This window comes from Capra hircus, chromosome 10 (assembly GCF_001704415.2).
Source record: "Capra hircus breed San Clemente chromosome 10, ASM170441v1, whole genome shotgun sequence".
In the NCBI taxonomy this organism is placed as follows: domain Eukaryota; kingdom Metazoa; phylum Chordata; class Mammalia; order Artiodactyla; family Bovidae; genus Capra; species Capra hircus.
This window is the reverse complement of record NC_030817.1, coordinates 91,742,262-91,757,231: the sequence shown is the minus strand read 5'-3', so window position 1 is coordinate 91,757,231 and position 14,970 is coordinate 91,742,262. Positions and strand designations below refer to the sequence as shown.

The window sequence follows — 14,970 nt, the reverse complement described above, 5'->3', positions numbered from 1 at the left end:
ATTAGGTGATTCTGAATAAGACTAGCCTTCTCCTCTGGTAGACTAGAATCTCTGGAACTTTAGCCGGCCTAGAAACCTAATCTTCTCAAAATGAAGTCTTGGTTTATAAAATGAAGGAGTATGGAAAAAACCCTCAGGACAGGGTTCTCTACCTTGAATGCATGCTAGAAGCAGCTGGGCAACTTTATTACAGTGTCTGTTAGGGCCCTAATCCCTCATAAGGCAGTTTTTTGTTTTTCCTTTCATCCTTTAGATACTTTTATTGTGAGCCAGTTTTGAGGACTACTGAAGTACTCTTGCCTGGAAAATTCCATGGACGGAGGAGCCTGGTAGGCTGCAGTCCATGGGGTCGCGAAGAGTCGGACATGACTGAGTGACTTCACTTTCCCTTTTCGCTTTCATGCATTGGAGAAGGAAAAGGCACCCCACTCCAGTGTTCTTGCCTGGAGAATCCCAGGGACGGGGGAGCCTGGTGGGCTGCTGTCTATGGGGTTGCACAGAGTTGGACACGACTGAAGCGACTTAGCAGCAGTAGCAGCAGCAGAAGATAGGTTGAGAATTCTCTTTCAAAAATTCTCTGGCAAATAATTTTGTCTCCTGTATTTGAGCCTTTAGCTTAAATATCACACTCATGAGGCCCTTAGTTTTAAACGTTGTTAGCTCCTGAAATTTTAGTCATCCTGTTAAAGGTATTGAAGTTCTTCAGTTCCGTGCTTGCATTTACATGTCAGCATAAGGAGCCTTACTTGATCATCTCTTCCTGAAGATCATATTTTTCATAATCTAGAAAATAATTCTGGAAGATCATATAGGGTTTTGCTTGGAAATATCTTCATGGTGTATTAACTTTTTAGTTTTAGGAAGAACTTTGTGCAAGATAAAAGCCCTAAAAGGAGGATGAACTTTTAAATTTCGCTTTATTTCAAAGTCCTCATTTATTTTAACAGCCTCTGTTTTTGTGTAGCAGCTGCAACCCAGGCTGAGATCATTAAGTTTTCATTGAGCCTGTCTGTTTCGTATTGAACCCTGTGAAATGACCAATCAATTGACCAGTGTTGACATGTAAATATAGCAGTGTCATATGGCACAACCTTATAGAAAACTGTGAAAAAGTACGAGATTACAACTTGGTAGCAGTTGAAAGGAAGAAAAAGAGACTGGTATATTTTATTCCACTATATGTAATTCTTCTAACATGATTTCTGGAGGGTAGAGATTTGAATGACTGTTAAAATTTGCTGGGGATGAATAAAGAGAGATTTTTATATACTTTTTGGGAAGATTTTACCAGCAAAAAATATGTGTCACCGTTTTACAGTAGCCGTTTTAGATTATTCTCTGTGGTAATGCTAATAGTAGTGTTCTTCAACAAGTTGTCTGCTTGGTGCCCTGTGCTTTTACCCATGTTATCGAATTCTTATGACAGCATTGAACATGGATATTTTCTGTTTCCTTTCACTGATAAAGAAACTGAAACACACACAAGTCATCTAGCTAGTAAGTGGCAGAACTGGTTTACGTAACTCATCTTTTTTTGTGTGTGTAAAGCTTTTGCCTTTTCCATTTTGCTAGTGCTGTCTTTAGAGGCAGATGCCTAAGAAATAGCAGGTATAGTTTTGGTCATGGAAATTTTCTCACCTAATTGGGATTTTTAAAAATTACACAAAGAAGATAAATCCAGGAAAAAAAAATGTAAATTATGATTTTAAATGTTTAAGACTTTACAGTCAAGGAAAGATTTTCTGGAAGAATAGCTAGGCAATGAAGAACAGCCAGCTTACAATGAAACTTCTCTTAGATTTGATGAGCAATGACACAGTGTCAGAACCAAGAAAATTATTGATGTTAGAGCACTGATGCATTTTGCACTGAACTTTTTACACTGTGGAAAACACAGGTGAAATAATTTAAAATTTCAGAATTCTTTTGTTTCATAATGTATGATTTTAGAAATTTGTTTCCCCTCCTTTTCTGCAGCTGTGACTATTTTCTAAGACAGAGCAGGTGTACTTGGATAATTGGTTTAAGTGATATTTTAGAACTCCAGATACTATTTTAGTGGATTGTTGTTATCCATATTTGTCATAGAAAAATATTTGTGAAAGTGAAGCAATCTTCTAGATTGTTGCATAAGGGTGTGGTGAACTACTTGAGGCCAAGTAGGAAGATCCTTTAGCAGAATTAGTGTATAGCTTTGTTAAGACTTTGGAAAGTTCCTGTCTTTCTTATTTTTCTTTTTAGGTTTCCTTTTATATTTAGTTAGTTTTCTGTTTGAATGGAAACTTTAAGGAAAGTAATAAATATTTAAATAATTTGTATATTAATTCATGCTGTACTATAATTTCAGAGAAGGGTCCTCATAAAATACCATGTGGTTTTTAGACTGAGGGTTGGCAGTATACTGTAAATGTGGTAGTCTGAATTGAGATGTGCTATGAAGTGGAGGGTAGTCTTTGGTTATGAAATAATTTTTTTTGTTTGAACTCAAAATGCAGTTTACCTCTGGTATTATGTTGAGTATGATGGGTTCCCTGGCTTACCCTCTAAAACTTAATATATAAATTACTAGAAGAATTAGTTCATCCTTGAGAATTGTTACATATTTAGGGGGAATGTTTTCCTTTTAAATTAGGCAACAGTTTAAAATGCCTGTTGCCACTTGATCCTCAGCTAGCTTCAGCCACCGGTGGCGGCATTCATGGCTTCAGACAGGATTTATTCTGGCGCGCATTGAGGCGTGGGTGCGGAGACAGTGCTGTCTGTGTGTGGAGGGAGTGGGGCACTGTTGGTAAATCCTCAGTGCCGTTTCTCACGGCCTCGTTTACTGTCATGCTGTTTTCCTTCAGGGATAGGCTGTTTGGTTCCTTCCTGTTCTGCTAGTTGTTGGTATTTATGATTTCTGTCACATAAAGCAGCAAGATCTGCAGCAGAACCAAGAGAAGAAAATTCCAAGTACTGGCATGCTCCGGTGGTCATTTCTGACCATGAAGGACATAGCTAATTGATTTATGTAAGTAGGATCTGCCTCTGACTAAGTCAATTCAGGACATGGAGTAGACTGAGAATCGTAAGACCTGGGTTCTAATCTAGTCCCTGCCACTAATTAGTTGCTACCTTTAGGAAGCCATCTAACCTCTTTGGGCTTTTTTTTTTTTAATTTATTTTTAATTGAATGATAATTGCTTTACAGTGTTGTGTTGGTTTCTGCCATACATCTACATGACTCGGCCATAGATATCCACATGTCCCCTCCCTCTTGGCCTAGAACCTCCCTCCTACCTCCCACCAGATCCCACCGCTCTTGCTTGTCGCAGAATACCAGGTTGAGCTCCCTGCTCTATACACAACTTCCCTTTAGCTATCTGTTTGTGCATTCTTTTTCCCCCAAATGTGTAACAGTGGAACTAGAGAGGAAGATTTGAGTTAAATAATTTCTAATGTCAACTTTTCTTCTGATAATGGATTAAAATTTTAGCACTAGGAACTGACTCGATAGTATATAGTAGTTTACCTATTTTTAATACTGCAAAAGCAATTTTTATACTGTAATAACTTTTAATTTTCTTTTGGCATACATTTCTGTAAATTTCTTTTTCTTTCTCCTATGCTTCTCTTTTGGAGCTCATAATCTGTCCCTTCCGGAACCTTCTTTGTTTCTAGTCTCATTTAATGATAACTATTGCCTTCTAGTGTCATTGGCTGGAAGCACCTGAGTCTTTGTCTCAAACAGCTTCTTATCCTACATCTAATCAGTAGCCACATCCTGTCATTTATACCTGCAGGAGAGATTATGTGTCTGTCCTTTTCGTTCCTACTAAACTGTCCTAATTCAGGTACTCATGTGAGATAATACAATGGCCTGTCTACTTACCTGTCTCTAGTTTCTCTTCAAATCTTTTTTTTTTTTTTTGGCTGTGACTAGAATTATTTTTTTTTAAGGCCGAGTTCAGATTAGGTCTTCACTCCTTAGAAATGTGTCATACGGGAAACCCAGGTTTGATCCCTGGGTTGGGAAGATCCCCTGGAGAAGGGAACGGCTACCCACTCCAGTATTCTTCCCTGGAAAATTACATGGACAGAGGAGCCTGGCAGGCTACAGTTCATGGGGTTAAGAATAACGAATGCCAAGTACATTTTTTGCTTCCCTGGTAGCTCAGCTGGTAAAGAATCTGCTTGCAATGCAGGAGACCCTGGATCAGTTCCTAGGTTGGGAAGATCCGCTGGAGAAGGGATACACTACCAACTCCAGTATTCTTGGGCTTCGCTGGTGGCTCAGATGTTAAAGAATCCGCCTGCAATGTGGGAGATCTGGGTTCGATCCCTTGGTTGTGAAGAAGAGGAGGGCATGGCAACCCATTCCAGTATTCTTGCCTGGAGAATTCCCATGGACAGAGGAGCCTGGTGGTCTGCAGTCCATGGAATCTCAAAGAGTTGGAAACCACTGAGCGACTAAGCACAGTATCTTTAAAAAAAAAAAAATTTATTAGTTTATTTTTTAGAGCAGTTTTAGGTTTGTAGAAAAATTGAGCAGAAAGTAGAAAGTCTCATCAGACTTCTCCCCTTGACTGTCTTTTTAATCTTATCTTCCAATGTGCTGTGTGCTCCAGCTAAAGTCATCTACTTTCTGACTCACAACCCCATTGAGATGACCTCCCCTAGACCTAATGGAGTAAAGAGGTACTGTGTGGTCATAAGCCTGGCTCCCCTAGACTATCCTCACCTCCTTTAATGGGTCAAGATGAATCTCTTATAGTAGATATATTCATTTTCTACTGTTATGTAACAAATTACTATAGACTTAGCAGCTTGAAAAAGCACACATTTATTATTTTATCATTTCTATAGGTCGGGAGTTTGGACACAGCTTAACTGGGTCATTTGTTCAGGGTTTCACAAGGTTGTGATCAAGGTGTTGTCTGGGCTCCATTCTCATCCAAAGGCTTGACAGGAAAGATCGTTTCCATGCTCACTCAGGTTGTTGGCAGAATTAATATCCTTGTGGTTCTATGGCTACGGGCCCCGGCTGTTGGCTGGCTATCAGCTGGAGACCACCCCCAGGCCCTTGATGCTGTCCACAGTTCCTAGAGGCTGCATGGTTTCTTGCCACAGGGGCTTCCCCACCATGGCCACTCATTTCAGAGAGTCTGCAGAGTTTCTTACACTGTTACACTAAAACAGAGTACCTCTATTATATAATGTAATCAAGGGAATGATACCTGTCATTGTTACCATACTCTGTTGATTAGAAGCATATCACAGGTCATGCATACACTCAAGGAGAGGGTATTATATTAAGACATGAACATGAGGAGGGGAGAATCATTGAGGTTCATCTTAGGTTTTGTATGCCACACTTGGGAATAAGATGGCACATTAGGGTTAAGACTGTATGACTTAATATCTCTTCATGCCCATTTAGAAGGAGCCTTCAGAACACTTATCCCTGCCTGCCCTCCACACTTGACTACTCTAAGTTTATCAGGACCAGTCTCACTAGTCCTTGATTCTCATTTATGTCATTCTCTACAGGAGGCCCTAGACTCTTTCTCATCTCTTGGATTTTAATCCTCGTGATGCTTTTGCACATTACTGATTCTGAACCCTTCTGTTTCCTTAATTCCTGAAACTTTACTTGTGCTCTCTGGAAGTCAGAGTCCAACTTCACCAAAATCCCCTATATCTTTATGTTTTTCTCCGAATGTTTCATCCTTTGCCCTGGCCTTTCTATGAGGACACAGCTTCCCCTGTAACCTTCTCAAAAACCAGCTGCTTTTTCTCTCACTATTCTCAGACAACTGGCATAAAATTTGGGTATATGTTGTCTTGATTTCTAGTTGCTACTTCTAGACAGTCTTCCTCCTTTCTATGAAAAATATTCCATGTCATCATTTGAATCTCATGTCATTAGATTATAATTGGGTCCCAGGACTTATTGTGGGTGTCATCTACTGCTCCCTGAATTATTGCCTCTTATTTCTCTATTTTTTTTTTCATTTTCTTAAGTTTCCTTCTTGGTTCACTATTACTCTTTCTAATGCTGTTTGTATTTTGTAATTTTAAAAATTTTTTATTTTTAATTGATGGATAGTTGCTTTACAGTATTGTGTTGGTTTCTGTGTACACCAACACGAATCAGGCACAGGTAAACATATGTCCCCTCCTTTTGGAACCACCTTGCCACCTCCCCCCCATCTCACCCCTCTGCGTTGTCACAGAGCACTGGGTCGAGCTCGCCGAGTCACACAGCAAATTCCCACTGGCTCTCTGTTTATGCATAGTAGTGTATATGTTTCCATGCTGCTCTCTCCATTTGTTCCACTCTCTCTTTCCCTGACTCTGTGTTTGAAAGTCTGTTCTCTATGTCTGCATCTCCATTGCTGCCCTGCAGATAGGTTCATCCAGCTCATCAGAACTGACTCAGATGTGTTCCTTTTTTATGGCTCAGTAATATTCCATTGTGTATATGTACCATAGCTTCTTTATCCATTCATCTGTTGATGGACCCTTAGGTTGCTTCCATGTCCTTGCCCTTGTAAATAGTGCTGCAATGAACATTGGGATAATGTATCTTTTTCAGTTATGGTTCTCTCAGGGTATATGCCCAGTAGTGGCATTGTTGGGTTATATGGTACTTTTATTTCTAGTTTATTAAGAATCTCCATACTGTCCTCCATAGTGGTTTACATTTACTTACATTTTACATTTAATTTACATTCCCACAAGCAGTGCAAGAGAGTTCTGTCTTCTCCACACCCTCTCTAGCATTTATTGTTTATTTTTTGTATTTATTGTTTTTATTGTATTTATTGTTTTGATAATGGCTGTTCTGAGCAGTGTGAGGTGATATCTCATTGTAGTTTTGACTTGCATTTCTCTAATCCTGTGCAATTTTGAACATCTTTTCGTGTGTTTATTAGCCATCTGTATGTCTTCTTTGGAGAAATGTATGCTTAGATCTTCTGTCCACTCTTTAATTGGGTTGTTTGTTTTATATTGAGCTGCCTGAGCTGCTTGTATATTTTGGAGATTAATTTTTTGTCAGTTGTTTCATTTGCTATTATTTTCTCCCATTCTGAGGACTGTCTTTTCACCTTGTTTATAGTTTCCTTTGCTGTGCAAAAACTTTTAGGTTTAATTAGGTCCCACTTGTTTTTTTTTTTTCCCATTACTCTTGGAGGTGGTTCATAGAGGATCTTGCTGTGATTTATGTCATAGAATGTTCTGCTTACATTTTCCTCTAAGAGTTTTATGGTTTCTGATTTTACACTTATTTTTGAGTTTATCTTTTTGTATGGTGTTGTGAAGTGTTTTAATTTCCTTCTTTTACATGTAGCTGTCCAGTTTTACCAGCACTACTTACTGAAGAGACTCTCTTTTCTCCATTGTATATTCTTGCCTCCTTTGTTAAGGATAAGGTGCCCATTGGTGTGTGGGTTTATCTCAGGGCTCTCTATGTTGTTGCATTGGTGTATATTTCTGTTTTTGTGCCTGTACCATACTGTCTTGATGACTGTAGCTTTGTAGTGTATTCTGAAGTCAGGAAGGTTGATTCCTCCAGCTCTGTTCTTCTTTCTCAAGATTGCTTTGGTTATTCAGAGAGTCTCTTGTCTTTCCATATAAATTGTGAAATTTTTTGTTCTAGTTCTGTGACAGATGTCGTTGCTAATTTGATAGGGATTGTATTGAATCTGTAGATTGCTTTTCATAGTCTAGTCATTTTCACTATATTGATCCTTCCAACCCAGGAAAATAGAATCCCTCTCCATCTGTTGATGTCATCTTTGATTTCTTTCATGAGTGTCCTACAGTTTTCTGTATACAGTTCTTTTGTCTCCTTAGGTAGGTTTATTCCTAGGTATTTTATTCTTTTGGTTGCAATGGCAAAAGGGATTGATTCCTTAATTTCTCTTTATGATTTTTGTTTGTTAAAGTATAGAAATGTGATTTCTATATATTCTGTATAAAAGTGATTTCTGTGTGTTGATTTTGTTGATATTGATCATACAACTTTATTAAATTTATTGATTATCTCTAGTAATTTTCTGATATTATATTTAGGGTTTTCTATGTATCACAGAAAAACAAAAATTTTAAAAAGGAAAAGGAAAAAAAACCCACAGGACTGCAGAGAGCCAAACTAGAGTTAGAAGAATATAAAGGAAATAAAAAATGTGGTTTAAAAAAGTTCTCCAAAGCTTAAATACAGTTAATAGTGAAATGAACAACCACAGCATCAGAGGAAAAAAGAAGAAAAAATCCAGAGCCAATTACAGAACAAATCAAAATATAAGAATAATAATAAATGTTTTTCTCAGATCTCAGCTGCAGTTTCCTTGCCCTTGCCATGAAGGGCAGTTCATCTCTGCCTCCCTAGGATGCCCTGCACTACTGGGCTGGTCTCTGCAGTGCTGTGAGGACAGCTCAGACTCTAATCTGGCCCTACGCCTGTGTGTTCTTGCCTCCAAAGACCACAGCGGCCAGAGCTAGGGTGTTTTCCTTTTGTGGGAACTTTGGTTGTCCTTTTATGTATTCCATAGGCACAGATAGAAAAAGCAAGAGAGTTACAGAAAAACATCTACTTCTGCTTTATTGATTATGCCAAAGCCTTTGACTGTGTGGATCACAACAAACTGTGGAAATTTCAACAGGTGGGAATACCAGATCACCTTACCTGCCTCCTGAGAAATCTGGTTGCAGGCCAAGAAGCAGTTAGAACCAGACATAAAACAATGGACTGGTTCCAAATTGGGAAAGGAGTACATCAAGGCTGTATATTGTCACCCTGCTTATTTAATTTATATGCAGAGTACATCATGAGAAATGCTGGGCTGGAGGAAGTACAAGCTGAAATCAAGATCGCCGGGAGAAATATCAGTAACCTCAGATATGCAGATGACACCACCCTTATGGCAGAAAGTGAAGAGGAACTAAAGATGAAAGTGAAAGAGGAGAGTGAAAAAGCTGGCTTAAATCTCAGTATTCAGAAAACTAAGATCATGGCATCTGGTCCCATCACTTCATGGCAAATAGATGGGGAAATAATGGAAACAGTGAGAGATTTTATTTTCTTGAGCCCCAAAATCACTGCAGATGGTGACTGCAGCCATGAAATTCAAAGATGCTTGCCTCTTGGAAGAAAAGCTATGATCAACCTAGACAGCATATTAGGAAGCAGAGACATTACTTTGCCACCAAAGGTCCATGTAGTCAAAGCATGGTTTTTCTAGTAGTCGTGTATGGATGTGAGAGCTAGACCATAAGGAAAGCTGAGCGCCAAAGAATTGATGCTTTTGAACTGTAGTGTTGGAGAAAACTCTTGAGAGTCCCTTGGACTGCGAGGATAATCAAACCAGTCAATCCTAAAGGAAATCAGTGCTGAATATTCATTGGAAGGACTGATGCTGAAGTTGAAGCTCCAGTACTTTGGCCACCTAATGCGAAGGACTGACTCACTGGAAAAGACCCTGATGCTGGGAAAGATTGAAGGCAGGAGGAGAAAGGGATGACAGAGGATGAGATGGTCGGATAGCATTAAAGATTCAATGGAAATGAGTTTGAGCAAGCTCCGGGAGTTGGTGATGGACAGGGAAGCCTGATGTGCTGCAGTCCATGGGGTCGCAGAGTTGGACCTGACTGAGCGACTGAACTAAGACTGAGATGGACAAAGAGTTTGCCAAATTGATCATGTGGGTTTAATCTGCAGCTTGTACAGCTCATGGAAATGTTGATCCTCTTCCTTAGCCACACTGCCCCTGGAGTTCAGTTGTGGTTTTCCCCGCCTCTGTATGTGAGTCGTCCATAGACTCTGCTCCCGAGGCTGCCCTGGAGGACTTGGTCTGGAAGTGGTGTAGCTGCTTGGATGGCCGGGACCCTGGCAGCACCAGGTGTGCACGGGAGCTAGTGCCCACAGGCGTAGCAGACATGGAGCTTGTTGTTGTTCATTTGCTCAGTCATGTCTGGCTCTTTGCAACCCTGTGGACTTCAGCATGCCAGGCTTCCCTGTCCGTCACCATCTCCCGAAGTTTGCTCAAACTTACGTTCATCGAGTTGGTGATGCCGTCCAACCATTTTGGCCTCTGTTGTCCCCTTCTCCGCTTGCCCTCCATCTTTCCCAGCATCAAGGTCTTTTCCAATGAGTTGGCTCTTCACATCAGGTGGCCAAAGTATTGGAGCTTCAGCGTCATCATCATTCTTTTTAGTGAATATTCAGGGTTGATTTCCTTTAGGATTTGCTGATTTGGTTTCTTGCAGCCCAAGGGAGACTCTCAAGTCCTCTCCAGTACCACAGTTTGAAAGCATCAATTCCACACTCAGCCTTTATGGTCCAACTCTCATATTCATACATGACCCCTGGAAAAACCATAGCTTTGACTATACGGACTTTTGTCGGCAAAGTAATGTCTCTGCTTTTTAAAGTGCTGTCTAGGTTTGTTTATGGGGGATGGAACCCACAACCCCCACTTCGTAATTAGAGTGTTAAGCACTGGACAGCTGGGGAAGTCCCTTTTTTCATCTTTTTGACAGTGTTCTTTGACACACAGAAGTTTTAAATTTTCATGTGAGATTTGTCTGTTTTCTGTTTCGTTGCTTCTGTTTTTGTTGTCATATGTAAGAAGCCATTGCCTAACTGAAGGTCATGAAGGTTTACTCTCAGATCCCTTCTAAGAGTTGTATAGTTTTAGTGCTTACATTTAGGTTTATGGTTCGTTTTGAATTAATTTTCGTGGATGGTATGAGATAGATCACCAGCTTCTTTCTTTTGCCTGTCACTGCCCACTTGTTCTGGCACCATTTGTTGAAAAGACTTTTCTTCCCCATTGGATTATTTTGACCCTCTTGATGAGCATCAATTGATTGTCAATATAAGAGCATATTTGGGGACTGTAAATTCAATTTAATTTTCTGTGTCTATCCTTATACCAGTCTCACACTCTCTTGATTACTGTAACTTTGTAACAAAACTTTACCTTGATTTCGTTTCCCTTTCAAGTCTAATTCTCACATCTCTGTTCCTGAAAAACTTTTTCTGCTCCCATTTGCTGCAAAACTCCTCTAAAAAGTTGTCTGCTTTTTTTTTTCCATCCTGCAAGCCTTTCTCCTAAAAATATTTCAGTAAGGCTTTTGCTCCCTACACTCCACCGAAACGCATTTGTCAAAGTAGCCAGTGACTTCCACATTGCTAAATCCGGTGGTGAATTTTCACCCTTATTCCCCATCTATCAACAGCTCTGACAACTGATCACTATCTCATTCTTAGTAAACTTTCTTCCTGTGGCTTTCAGAACACTTGTTTTTCATTCTCTGTCTCCTTTGCTAATTTCTCTCCTTTCCCTGATCCTTCACCCGCAGTATTGAAGTGTGCCCCAGTATTGAAGTGTGCCAGACTTTGCTTCTCTTCTCTTTGATCATTCAAATTGTTATTTCATCAAATCTTATAGCTTTAAATACCATTTTTGTGTTGATGACTCCCAAATTTACATCTCTAGCACAGACCTCTGTTCTGAACCCCACATTCAGGTATTCAGCTGTGTACTAGATACGTCTGCCATGGCTGTCTTAGAAATTGCAAATTCAACTTATCCAGTACTGAACTGAGCCCCCTCACTGGAATCCTGCTCATTTTCAGTCTTTCTTATTTCTATCCTGTTAGTTACTTAGGTGAATACCTTGGTGGTATTTCATTATTTCCATTTCCTTACACATCACATTTCTGTCCAGGAATCCTGTTGGCTCTCTCTTTCAGATACATACAGATCTGATGCCTGGTTTCCATAGCCACTACTTGGCTTGAGCTGCCGTATTTCCTTGCCTGGATTGCTACAATGGTGGTTTCTTGACTAGTCTCCCTCCTTCCACCTTTAATCTGTTTCTGGTTCAGTAGCCAGAGAGATCCCTTGGGAAAAAGTTGATCATTTCAGACTCCTGCTTCGAGTTCTTCACTAGCTTTTGATTTTCTTCAAAGTAAAACCAGATATCCTTAATATAGCGTATAGTCTAGTCTGTAGCATCTCTCGCTCCTTCCCTGGATATTCTTTCCCAGCACTCTGGCCTGCCTTAGTCCTTCTCCTGACTTTGTATTGGCTGTTCCTTCTGCCTAAAATGGTCTTCCCCCAGGTATCTGCAGAGCTGACTTCTTCACTTCCATAAAGTCTTTGCTTGAATATTGGCTTACCCACAGAGTTGGACACGACTGAAGCGACTTAGCAGCAGCAGAAGCAGCAGCAGCTACCTTTGTAAAATTATCCCTACTCAACTTTTCATGACCCCTTTATCCTATTCATTTTTTGTTCCGTAAAATTTACTGCCTTCTAAAATACTCTATAATGTATTTAATTTTATACATACATATTCATATGTATTGTTTATCTTCCATTGCTAGAATGTAATCTCCTGATGGTAGGGATGTTTGCCTGTTGCGTTCATTAATGTCTCCCAAGTGTCTGTAATTGTTTGTGGCACTTTATAATTGAGCAGTGAGTGTTTGATGAATGAATGAGTATGTCTCGCCACACCTCTCTTCCTTTATGTGCCTTTCTCTCTCTGAAAGCTCTCCTTCTTGTATATCCCTTCTTTTCTCCTGTTAGAATAACACCTCCCTCAGTTACTCTAATCTTTAAAAGCCTTGTTTTAAAATGGTCATATATTGTGAAAAAAAGATTTCTACTTGTTCTGATTCTGACATTGGCATGTTTAATTTTCACCTCCCGTAATAACAAGAGAATCTGTGTTGGGCATGCCTCAGTCAGTTCTGTCTGCTCAGTCGGAGGCTGATAAAGTCAGAGGAGGCTGCACAGTTTTAGGTTTCTTTTGGCATTCTCTCCATTAGGTGAAAGAATAGACAGTGGTTTACAGAACTGGTAAACTTTTGTTCCCTCAGAGAGGATTTCTCAAATTTCAGGGGGTATAAGGATCATCACGGAGAGCTCACATTGAATGTGAGCACCTTGAAAATACAAACCCCATCTCTTCAACCCCTGAGTTTTTGAATCAAACTGTCTATACTGGGGCCTAGAGTTTGCATTTTCAGTGAGCACTGGGGCTTTCTGATGCAGGAGATCTATGAACATGTAAAGAAACATTGCTTTAGATATGAGTATACTTAGAAATGTTATTGGCTCACAGATGGAAGAGAAAGAGCCAGAAAAAGGAAGGAGAAATTTTCTTGAATGAATGTTTCAAACACTGGAAAGAAACCAAAAAAATGAGCATTATTTTTTTATGCATGATAAGGACAGCTTGTAGGCCTCCCATGCCTTAAAGGGATCTTATATACTCATTTATTTAATAATGAAACACCTTTGGAATTTCTGATGCAAAGAGCTCACTGTATAACAGAAAAGTCTCTCCAAAGTTGTACTTCTGTGATCATCATAATGTTCTTAATTCTACTTACTGAAAATATGTCTTCCTATAATTTTTATCTGTTGGTCCTGGTTGAGGTCTCCAAAGCCACACGATAGGCAAATGTAGATGTGTAATTTGTGTTAAAATATGAAACAACAACCATATAAATTATAAGAGAATTATAACTTTTACAAAGATTTAAGAAACCTAGTTTATTCTTAATATGTGGAATTTCATCCTCCATGGGAGAAGGGTGTATGGCCTTGCTCTGGCCAGAGCTCTGCACCCAACATGACTCTCCTATTCTCTGGCTTCTCTAAAGGTTTTTCTTCCTCTCCATCTTTGGACCTACTGCACTTTTCTCAACACTTCAGGTTCCCTAGAGGCTGCTGCAGCAGCGACACAGTTTCAGGACAGTCAGGAGAAGAGGTTACCATGTCCAGGTGCACTAGAGGATTTTTTTTTTTTTTCTGCAGATAGGTTGACTTTCCTTCTGTATCTTCAGTTTTGATGCGTATAAAATGAAGATGATATACTCAGAAGTGTCCAGTGAGGCAGAAAGATGCTACTTCCTGCATCTCAAATATTCCTTCTGGTACTAGTTTTCCTATTCCTAAAAATAGGAGTTCCTTTAGTGAGGGTCTATTGGTAGTGTCAGGTTCGTTTATTTCTCTCCCTTGGTTCTTGTCTCATTGCAACAAAAATTTGGAAGAACAGACTAAAAGGTTTTAAAACAACAGACAAGTTACAGTTCAGTTATAGCTCAAGCAGATAGATCTTTTATTAAACAAACACTCTGAAGACATAGAAGCAGGCCAACCCCAAAGGAGTCCTCATCACAATCTGGTTCAGCTTCCCTTTTTTTATACTTCCTGTCTCCTCCTTTGGTTGTGCCCTGTGCAAAATAGGACTTGTACCCACCACCAATCAAGAAAGGGAATGCAAATGGGCATACACTCAAGGCCGACTGACAGTTCCAAGTTATCTAACAGCAGGCTCTGCTGTGCATGTCTTCTTATAATTCACTCTGCTATAATCAGATGTATATATGTCTAGAATATGAAGTTAATGGGCTCCTAGCTGCCTAAGGTCACTTGAGGAAGCCCCTGTGGTTAGTTTGTATCCACTGTGTGCTGTCCTGGGCAGAGTCTGGGTTTAGAGATCAGCTAGCCTCCTTTTCCGCTAGGCCATCCCTCATTGCTCATGCCAAACTTCCTACCTAACAGTAGAAGCTCTTTTAATATTTATAACTATTTATTATTTCACCTTGGTTCTCAGAAGCTAATTTCAGTGGATTTGGAGGCTGACATTGACAGTTACTTCCTCTCATCAACTTGGCACCTTCTACCTGGGCTCCCCTTGTTGCTGTTGAGAAATGGCTCACTCTTACTGGCATCCCTTCATGCAGGCATTGTGTCTTTCTTGTTTTTCCCCCTCCTTCTTCTTCCAGTTTTATTGAGATACAGTTGGCATATGGCTTCCCTGGTGGCTCAGTCTATAAAGAGTCTGCCTGCAATGCGAGAGACCCGAGTTCACTCCCGGGGTGGGAAGATCCCTTGGAGGAGGAAGTGGCACCCCACTCCAGTATTCTTGCATGGAGAATCCCATGGACAGAGGAGCCTGGTG

At 40.0% G+C, this 14,970-nt stretch overlaps 1 protein-coding gene across 4 annotated transcripts in view; it reads left to right on the top strand.

The window, feature by feature from the left end:
- SCAMP1 (secretory carrier membrane protein 1) overlaps positions 1-14,970 on the top strand; it is a 154,591-nt gene that overhangs the window by 39,686 nt on the left and 99,935 nt on the right. The gene's annotated exons all lie outside the window — the stretch shown is intronic.